This window comes from Osmia bicornis, unplaced genomic scaffold (genome assembly GCF_907164935.1).
Source record: "Osmia bicornis bicornis unplaced genomic scaffold, iOsmBic2.1, whole genome shotgun sequence".
NCBI classification, from domain to species: Eukaryota; Metazoa; Arthropoda; class Insecta; order Hymenoptera; family Megachilidae; genus Osmia; species Osmia bicornis.
The window spans coordinates 1,438,828-1,448,777 of NW_025791124.1; positions in this window are offsets into that span (position 1 = coordinate 1,438,828).

Here is a 9,950-nt window from a genome sequence, read left to right on the forward strand (position 1 = left end):
TGACACCTGTGCCCCGCCCCCCCGTTACAATCACTGCGCTTCTCCCACCTCACATCCCACCTAAAAATGACCCTTAACCCTTCTAACACCTTACCCCTTTCCCCCGCGCGCCGGTGTCGGGCCGATGGAGGCGACGGAAAGGAGGCACCAAGGACCACCCGCAAAAAGGAGCTCCGAGGCCGGCGACAGACCTGCAACCCTTCCAGAGAGGAAACGCAAAATGGGACTTCGGAAAAAGAGACGAAGCGGCCCAGCAGCTGATACAAACGTTCACCCGGAGCCATCTGTCGCCGAGCCCGAAGACCTCAGTCCACCCGCCACAGCCGGAGAATCGCCAGCCCCATCGAACCCGAACACCGGCAGATCGACAATCGATAACCAATCAATTCCGTTGCCAGAAAAGGCCCCCTTCCTATTCCCCATCCCCTCCCCAAAAATCATCCCGCGACGGTCCCGTCGTCGCGGCAGCGACGACGAGCCGTCATTGAGCCTAGGCTATCTATGAGAGTATATCGAGCGAAATATTTAAGAGAATACAAAGCGATTAGAGAGAGAGAAATTTCGAGTGAGAGTGTGAAGCGTTCTGGTGAGCCCTTAATACTATTATAATTTGTAAAAGTGTGAGTTCGGCAACGGCAACCTTCGGTTTCGAAATTGCGTGCCCGCGTATCGCGCCGGTTATACGGCGTTATCTTTTGTGAACCCTTTTGTCCAGCCCCCTATTAATCCCGTCCACACAAAAATCCTCCTACGCGTAACGTGTACGAACTTCCAGAGAACCTTCCCTACCCTGAGATTTCTCCTAGCCTTCGACAATCCTCCTTGCGTACTCCCCCGCGATATTGTAAGGACGTAAGTGCCTCGAGGTCCATCCCCTGTAACGACCCCCATTCTGCCCCCTTTTCCTAATTTTCGATTGCCGCCGCGAGTGGCTGGCGCCCAACGTTCGTAGGAAAGAATTTCGTATTGTTAAGAATTGTATAGAGTGAACCCCCGAAAGTAGAGGAACTCTCCGAAACTCTCGCGTAGAGGAAAAATTTGTATTAAGACCGTTAAAATTTCGAAAGATCTCGAAACCGACGCGGAAGGTACCCGTTGCCGAGAGCCTCCTGTTGTTGTTTTTTTTTGTCGAGTGTCGCCGGTCGAACGCGGCGTGGGTTTGAAATCCGACCCGTTAACGTCCTAACGGACGATAAACAGTGAGTCACCGACGTACGCCGTTTTCGACCGAACCGTCCTCGTTATCGAAATTAGTGGAACGGTATTGTTATCTGTGTCGAAATCTATTTCTATTGTGTACCCTCCCAAATTCAAAACTTTGTTCGCGATTTGCCGATATCGAGGGCCCGGCCGTGCTTTCGCCGACCGTGAGCACTCTATCGAGCCTTTTCGATTTCAGATTTTTCTCTTTTTCTTTCGCCCCTTTTTTCTAGCAACGATTACTGAAGACCGAGCCTTGGGTTTTCCAGAGAAAACTACCAATAAAACCGGATATCGTTGTGTCGAATTGCTTTATTTTTTTTTGCGATTGTACCCCTCTTTTCTTTCAGGATCCTTAAATCCTTTTTGTTTTTCCCCAGTTTTTTTTTGGTATCGTTGCCGCCGGGAACGCGTAAAAAATCGCGAAAATGGATTCGGAGGAGGCACGGGTAATACGAGAGCGCGTTTGTAATCTTGACGTGGTGGAGCTGATACAGCTCATGGATCACGCGCGGTTGAATATACGGGGAAAGTTACAGGATCTCCAGGACCGGTACGTTCGCGCGGAAATACGGCGAGTACTCGGCCCGAATTCCGCGCCATGGGATGTCACGCTCGACACAACCGGGGATCGCCTGCCATTTACTCTTTTTACGGCATGGGAGACCCCGGCTGTCGATGATTCCCCTCCGCATCCCACCGCCAATCCTCCTCCCCGCCAACGGGAGGATCCTGAGCCTGAATCGGCCGATCCACCCACTTCTGAAACCTCCTACCGATCCCTTCCCGAAATACGCCCCCAACCTTACATTCCCAACCCCGCTACCCTGACCTCAACCACCACCCCAACCACCACGACCGTTACAGTAACTTCTGTTTCCCGTCCCACTCCTGTTAATCCTCCATCGATAGATCTAAATCAGTCCCAGCTTGCCGGGGAACGGCGCGAAAGGGTTACGTTCGCGCCCGACCCGAGTACCGGCGAGCACCCCACCCCCTTACCTACACCCCCCCTTAAATCCATTCGTCGATCTCCTAACGATACCAGCACCCCAAAATCCACCCCCTAACCCTCCAACTCGTCCTCTAAATACCTCCAACCCGTACCGTACTAGCCTAGGGGCAGCTCCGCCTCCCCTAAGTAGTACCCACCCCCTACAAAGAATATCTGAAACCCAGTATCCTTTCCTCCCGCCACAACCGATCCCGGCACCAACACAAGCTCCAAACCCTATGGATTACACTTACCCCGTTCCATACCCCTCCCAACGTCCATACTGTCCTCCATTTTTCCCCTCTTTCCCTCAGCTACCCCCGCACTTCGCCGAACCCTCCCTTTCCCGAACCAACCCTTTTCATCCCCTAGGGAATTTTTCCCAACACTCCCATATTCCTGCCGCAGGCGAGGCTCGCGCTGCGGAATTATTTCGTAAATCGAAGATTTCCTTTTCGGGAGCCCCCGGGGAAGACGGGGAGGAATTCCTCGAAACCTTGGCCGAGGTTGCCACCACCCAGAACCTTACTGAACTCGAACTGATCCGAGCTATCCCCTACGCCTTAACCGGGGAGGCGCGAGCCTGGGCGCGGGGGCAGGCCCACACTTGGGCCAGTTATGGCGAATTCCTGCACAACTTCCGTTTATGTTACACCCCTAGCAACTACCAAAACCGCCTAAGAATGGACCTAATGACCCGCACCCAAGGGGAGCGGGAACCCCTCTCCACCTACCTTTCCAAGCTACAAGTGATATTCCGCCGTCTAGAACCTCCCTTATCCACTCCCGAACAGTTAGGAATAGTAATTCGAAGCCTCCACCCTCGCTACAAATTAGTAGTCGACTTCCACCCTCCCAATTCCTTTAACGATTTACTCCGTCTGGGAAGGTGGGTGGAAGAGACCCAGCGGAGCAGCGAGGAGTATCGCGGGCCTCCGACGGCGGGGAGCCTCACGATCCCGGGAACGGTTTACGTGCCCCCGCCGGGAGGACCGCGATCAAAACTCGCGGCAGCCGCTGAGTGCTCCCGACCTTCCTCAACATCCCAATCCGTCCCGAAAACCCCGCGAAATGCACCAGCCTCGAACCGCCCCCAAACCTCAACCTCCAACCATCCCGTTACACCTCCTCCTCCCCTCACCATTACCGAAATCCCCAGTTTGATGTCCCTTCCCATGGTACCACCCCCTGCCGGATACCGTGCCCCAACCTCCCTGAACGCGTCAATCCCCAACCGCCCTACTTCCTACTCCCAAGCGACCTCCGGTTCCCGACAACTACCTCTTCGTCCCGCGGCTACCTCCACCCAATCCTCCCTTCCCGGCCAATGTTGGAACTGCGGTCAAGCGGGGCATTGGTTCGACGCCTGCCAGCAGCCGAGGAGTAAGTTTTGCTTCCGGTGCGGCAAGTTCGATGTCATCGCACCAGAATGCCCGAATTGTTTGTCGAGAAACGCCTGCGGAGGTCGGCGGTAAGGGTCGACGCGACCTCCCCGAAAGACCCGATCCAACCCCCCAAATCCCGCGTCCAGAAACCCCCGAAAACTCCTTCAACCGCACCGATTCCAACTCCAAGGAAATCCCCTTTAGTAGAGTCCCGTACAGAACCCTATCCCGGCGATAATCGCATTTTCCTCCCCTTGCAGCACGGTAAATATATCTTCCAAGCCCTCCTTGATACCGGCGCAACCCATTCCTATGCAGGTCCCAAAATCGCTCAATTATTCAGACTCCATTTAACCCCTTCCCAAGCCTGCATGATCCTAGCCAACAACATAAAAGAGAGGATCCTCGGAGAGGTCACCGTCGCGATCCAGGTCGATGACGAAATCCACAACCTCCCCCTTCGCGCAAGCGAGTCATTGTGGTATGAGGTAGTCCTAGGGATGGATTTTATCGCCCGGTTTGGAATTACCATAGACGGAGATCTAAGGACGTGGCGGACTCCGAACGGACCTCTTCACCCCTTCTACCCTGAATCCTCACCCGATCCCTTTCCCATGAACCCCGCTTGCGCCGGACTTTCCGAAGCAACCCCCGAGGAAATCTCGGGAATTCAAACCCTTCTTGATCGCCTCATCCCACCCCCATCCTCTACCTTAGGAACCACTCCTCTTGTTACACATTCTATTGATGTTCAAAGCCACCCTCCTATTAAACAACGTCCTCGTCGCATGGCTCCCCGTGGTTTAGAAGCTGCGCAAAAAGAAGTAGATTCAATGCTCCAATCCGGTATAATCGAACCCTCCTCTAGTGCCTGGTGTAGTCGTCCCGTCCTAATTCCCAAACCCAATGGCTCCTACAGATTTTGTATAGACTACCGTGACGTTAATGAAGTCACTAAAAAAGATGCCTATCCCCTCCCTAGCATGGATCGTATCCTCGACAGCCTCCGAACTGCCCGTTATATGTCCAAATTAGACCTTAGCCAAGCTTATTTCCAAGTCCCCCTTGATCCCTCCAGTAAAGAAATCACCGCTTTTGCAGTTCCCGGTAGAGGCCTTTTCCAATTTACCCGTATGCCCTACGGCCTCACCAACACCCCCGCAACCTTCCAACGCATCATGGACAAGTTGATCACTCCCGATTGGGAGCCATACATCTTCGCGTATTTAGACGACGTGGTAATCGCGACCGACACGTACGAGGAACACTTAGAATGGCTCGCGAAAGTTTTGACCAGACTACGAGAGGCGAATTTAGAAATAAACCGTGAAAAAAGTGAATTTTGTTGTTCCGAGGTCCGATATCTCGGCTTTTTAATAAATATGGACGGTATGATTGCCGATCCAGAGAAAATAGAACCCATCCTTTCCTACCCTCCACCCACTACCCTTAAACAACTCCGACGCTTCCTTGGAATGGTAAAATGGTATTCCCGATTTTTAAAAGATGTTTCCAAAGACCAAACTCCCCTTACCCGTCTCCTACAAAAAGATGGTGCTTGGGAGTGGGGTCCTGAGCAAGCATCCGCTTTTGAAACCTTGAAAATGGCCCTCACCAAAACTCCCGTCCTGGCTCGTCCCGATTTTACCCTTCCCTTTTCCCTCCAAACCGACGCTAGCGATACGGCTGTCGGGGCAGTTCTCGTCCAGACCGTAGACGGTGAAGAACACTCGATAGCCTACGCTAGCCGTTCCCTCACTCGCGCGGAGAGGAACTACTCCGTAATGAAAAGGGAGTGTATGGCCGTCGTGTGGGCGACCCAAAAATTACGCTCCTATATTGAAGGGTCCGAAATTACCGTGGTGACGGACCACAATAGTCTCCGGTGGCTTCACCACCTTAAGGACCCTACTGGACGAATGGCCCGGTGGGCCTTGACCCTTCAAGGCCAGCCGATGAAAATCGTCCACCTGAGGGGAACCCACAACGTCGTGCCGGACGCTCTCTCCCGAAGGTACGGCGACCCAATAGACGGCGTAGCGGCCGTCGGTAACGATCCTGACCCATGGTACTCCAATAAGCTTCGTGACGTAAGAGATTTTCCCTCCAAATATCCCGACTGGACCATTGAAGACAATAGATTGTATTACCACCGTCCTAATTCCCTCTTAGATCCCATCGTCCCCGACCTTGACGGGTGGAAATTAGTCCTCCCGCTTTCCTTACGCCCAAAAGCCCTTTCTGACGCCCACGACCCTCCCCAATCCGGTCACCTTGGCATTGATAAGACCTACTACCGTCTGACGCAAGATTTCTATTGGCCTGGAATGTTTCCGGATGTAGTCCAATTTGTCAGACGGTGTCTTCAATGCAAACAAAGCAAAGTTTTGCAGCGGCCACCGGCGGGGTTGATGCGGGAGCGCCCGGTGGAGGCGCCCTGGACCGTCGTGGCTGCTGACATTATGGGTCCCTTCCCTCCCAGTAAATCCCAAAATAAATATCTCCTCGTTTTCCAAGACCTTTTCACAAAATATATTGAAGTAAAACCCCTCCATAACGCTTCCGCCAAACCAATCCTTTCTGCCTTTGAGTCCCTTGTCCTCCACCGATGGGGATGCCCCAAATTCCTCCTTACGGATAACGGTACAGAATTTTGCAACAGAGACGTAACGAACAGACTGACGGCGTACGGAATCAAACAGACGACAATCATTCCTCCCTATCATGCCCAAGCAAATCCTGTAGAAAGAGTTAATCGAACTCTCAAAACCATGATCACGACGTTTATTGGAGAAGACCATCGAAATTGGGACAAACACCTTCCTGAATTTTGTTTTGCCTATAATACCGCCGTACATTCCTCCTCCCTCGTTTCTCCCGCGTTCCTCAATTTTGGTCAAAACCCTCGTCCCATCCAAAACCTACGCCATGAAATTAAATCCAATTCTTTAATAACTCCCCAAAATCCCCAAGACTGGTCCAACCGCATCTCCCGTCTAACCTTTCTATATGGTATAGTCCACCGAAATCTAGAAAAAGCCTCCTACCGCCAAGCTTCCTATTATAATCGGGGGCGTCGTGACGAGCGCTACCAAATTGGTGACCTCATCATGAGACGCCAACGAATCCTTTCCTCCGTCGCCCACAACTTCGCATCCAAACTCGCCCCCAAATTTTCAGGTCCCTATACCATTTCAAAAATCCTTTCTCCCGTTGTTTACGAATTAAAAGATTCAGTTGGAAATATCATTCCAAAAGTCCACATAAAAGATCTCAAACCCTTTAGACCTCCTCCAAATCTTGACGATTCAGTTTCTGATAACCCTTTTTCGAATCAAGATATTAATGATATTTCCCAACCAGGACCTTCTTCACAAACCCATGACATTTCCACCCAACAAACACCACAACAAACACCCACGCAAATGTCCCCTTCCTCGCCTATCTCTACTCCAGCGCCTCGTCGAGGACGAGGGAGACCCCGAAAAATCCAAGCACCCCAAAACACCCCACCGACAATAAACACACCACCCACTCCTGTTCCACTCCCACGCCGAGGGCGAGGGAGACCGAGGAAAACTCCGATACCTCCACACAATACTCAAGTCATGATTCCAACACCCATTCTTACTCCACCCCCTCGCCGTGGACGAGGGAGGCCCTGAAAAGTCCAAGTACTCCCAAACCCTACGCAAATCATACCCTCCCAACAAGCTCCTACCCCACCCCCTCGTCGAGGACGAGGACGACCCCGAAAATACCCCCTAAACCCTACAGTAAACGTAATAAAAACTGACCAACTCCCCATACCTCCCCTCATGTCCTTGCCTATTCCACGACCTAGAAAACTCCTAAGTATCGACAATAATGAAACAAAATTTTGGCGCTCGAATTCCGGGAAAACGAAAAACGAACAGCAATAAAATTCCTTTTGCGTAAGCCGTTAGCGACGATACCAGAAACCAAAATTAACATTAACCCACCACCACTAAAGCCACCCCCAGCAAAACGCCCACCAAAAATCCTACTAACAAACTTACACCCCAACAGATGTTTGTATCAAGTAGAGGAGGTAGGGGCCGGGGGAGCAGGGCCCGAAGGTGGAGGCCGACGCCGCGGAGGCCGCGGCTATGGAGAGGCCGGCCGCTACCGCAGACTGCCGAAATTGCGGTCCAGACGGACTCGGAAGAATCCGAGTACCAAACCCCTCCCGCTTCCCCTACTCCTCCCCCTACACCATCCACCGCTGATTTTCCCTCATCCCCCACACACTCAACTCCTTCCCAAACCTCAACCAACCCAGCCCACGCACTCCAGATGAGGAAAATCCGGGAGGCAATCCAGAAATGGAAACCCCCAACACCCAGCACCCTAATTCCTACCCCAACATCCCACTCAACCACCTCCCCCCACCCAACCTGGCGACCCTCACCTGACCCTACTGCGGGCAGCTGCAGCCCGCCTTAGGACCCAGGAGGGCCGCGACACTTCCACAACCCCAACTACACCATCCCAAGCCCCATCCCTCGAATTCCTCCGCAAAACCCTACCCCGCTATCCCCCTCCGGAACCCCTATTCCCCCAGTATTCCCCTGCCTCACGACCCCAAACCCCCGAGATCCCACCCCTCATGTCCTTAAAGATCCCTCCCCCACCATCAATGGCCCTAAAAATACAAAAACCCCGTAACCTCCCCTAAATTTTACCTTCCGTCTCCCTTTCTTTTCCCTATTCTTTCTCTTTCCCTATTCTTTCTCATTCACTATTCTCTCTCTTTCCTTTACTATCCCCTGCTTCTTCTCAACCTTTCCGTCTTTCTTCTTCTCCGAGTAACTGCCCCCTTGCCTCCAGTCCCTACCCTTACATCCACCCTCCTCTACCCCAAATGAGCCCCTAACAATACTTCCCCTCCCGTCCACCCAATCCCACCTTACCCGACAAAGACCAATTTTTTTATTATTATTTTGGACGACAGCCCAGTACAAAGACGAACGGACGGACGAACGAGACAACGACGAAACCCTTCCAAACATCCTACCAAGAATTAGGCACACCTGCCACCCTCCCTTAATCCGCATAAAAATTTCGGCACAACGATTAGTCAAAACCCAAGGCAGGTAAAATTAAGTCATAATTTCTCCACCCAGCGTTTAGATTCTCCCCCCTTTCCTTTATGATTTCGGCCAGATACTAATCCGTTTATATTGCAGGTCCATCAATTAAAAATGCTACAGTTCGACATGACAACAGGAGGGTCGCTCATGTCCGCGAACCCCCCTGAATGAGAGCGCAGCATGGAAGGATGAGTGTCCACGAGAACCCGCCGATGTTGGATCTCTCTTCTCTCAAAATTATTGTTCGCCTAAGTCCTTATCTATACCCGTTATATCTCCCGTTTCCGGTCAAGGCGCGGGGGTGTTGTAACGTGGTGACACCGGTGCCCCCCCCCCCCCCCCCCCGTTACAATCGCTGCGCTCCTCCCACCTCACATCCCGCCTAAAAATGACCCTTAACCCTTCTAACACCTTACCCCTTTCCCCCGCCCGCCGGTGTCGGGCCGATGGAGGCGACGGAAAACAGACAACAAGGATCACCCGCAAAAGGGAGCTACGAGGCCGGCGACAGACCTTCCACCCTCCCGGAGAGGAAAAGCAACGCGGGACTTCGGAAGATAGACGAAGTTTCCCAGAAGCAGATACCAACGTCCATCCAACGGAACCATCTGTCGCCGAGTCCGAAGACTTCAGTCCGCCCGCCACAGCAGGAGATCAGCCGGCCCCGTCGACCCCGAACACCGGCCGATCGACAATCGATAACCAATCTATTCCGTTGCCAGAAAAGGCCCCCTTCCTATTCCCCATCCCCACCCCAAAAATCATCCCGCGACGGTCCCGTCGTCGCGGCAGCGACGACGAGCCGTCATTGACCCCTAGGCTACATAATAGAAAGCGTATAGAGATTTTTGGCGAATTAGAGAGATAAAGAAGCGAAGTGTGAGTGAGCGTGAGGCGTTTTGGTGAGCCCCTAAAGTTATTACGATTTGTAAAAGTGTGAGTTTCGGCAACGGCGACCTTTCGATTTCGGAATCTCGTGCCCGCGTATCGCGCCGGTTATCCGACGTTATACTTTTCGAACCCCTTTGTCCAGCCCCTATTAATCCCGTCCACAAAAATCCTCCTACGCGTAACGTGTACGAACTTCCAGAGAACCTTCCCTACCCTGAAGTCCCTCCTAGCCCTCAACGCTCCTCCTTGCGTACTCCCCCGCGATATTGTAAGGACGAAAGTGCCCGTGTCCCACCCTTTGTAGCAACCCCTCTTGAACTCTTTTCCCAATTTTCGATTGCCACCGCGAGTGGCTGGCGCCCAACG